General features: G+C 41.6%; 1 protein-coding gene across 1 annotated transcript in view; it reads left to right on the top strand.

Moving 5' to 3' along the window:
• Window positions 1–801, top strand: part of LOC107678851 (solute carrier family 22 member 2-like) — a 9,252-nt gene that overhangs the window by 5,346 nt on the left and 3,105 nt on the right. The window lies entirely within an intron of this gene.

The following is an 801-nucleotide window of genomic DNA, read 5'->3' as shown; positions in this document are numbered from 1 at the left end:
TAAGGGGGTCTGAATACTTTCCGTACCCACTGTATATATATATATAATGCCATGAAAAGGTTTTTGCCCCCTTCCTGTTTTTTTTTTTGCATATGTCACACTCAGAAAAGATTCAGATCATCAAACAAATTTTTATATTACACAAAGATTGAATCAAGAAATCACTTAAATAGAACCTGTTTGACAAAGTGAAGCATGCTTAAATAGCAACACATTATGCCGCGATCTAAAGAAATGCAAGAACAGATGAGAAACAAAATAGTTGACATGTATCAGTCTGGAAAGGGTTATTAAGCCATTTCTAAGGCTTTGGGACTTCAGCGAACCACGCTCAGAGCCATTATCCAGAAATGGAGAAAACTTGGAACAGTGGTGAGCCTTCCCAGGAGTGGCCGGCCTACCAAAATTACTCCAAGAGCGCAACGACGACTCAACCAGGAGGTCCTAAAAGAACCCAGAACAACATCTAAAGAACTGCAGGCCTCACTTGCCTCAATTAAGGAGAGATTGAAGAGTTTAACTCTTTGAAAGGTGTGTGTCCCATTACATCTGGCGTAAAACCAACACAGCATTTCATAAAAAGAACATCATACCAACAGTCAAACATGGTGGTGGTACTGTGATGGTCTGGGGCTGCTTTGGAGCTTCAGGATCTGGACGACTTACCATAATTGATGGAACCATGAATTCTGGACTCTATCAGAAAATCCTGAAGGAGAATGTCCAGCTGTCAGTTTGTGACCTCAAGCTCAAGCGCACTTGGGTTATGCAGCAGGACAATGATCCCAAACACACCAGCAA

Source organism: Sinocyclocheilus anshuiensis, unplaced genomic scaffold, assembly GCF_001515605.1.
Source record: "Sinocyclocheilus anshuiensis isolate Anshui unplaced genomic scaffold, SAMN03320099.WGS_v1.1 scaffold1049, whole genome shotgun sequence".
In the NCBI taxonomy this organism is placed as follows: Eukaryota; Metazoa; Chordata; class Actinopteri; order Cypriniformes; family Cyprinidae; genus Sinocyclocheilus; species Sinocyclocheilus anshuiensis.
The sequence above is the reverse complement of the archived record's forward strand: the minus strand, read 5'-3'. Positions and strand labels throughout refer to the sequence as shown.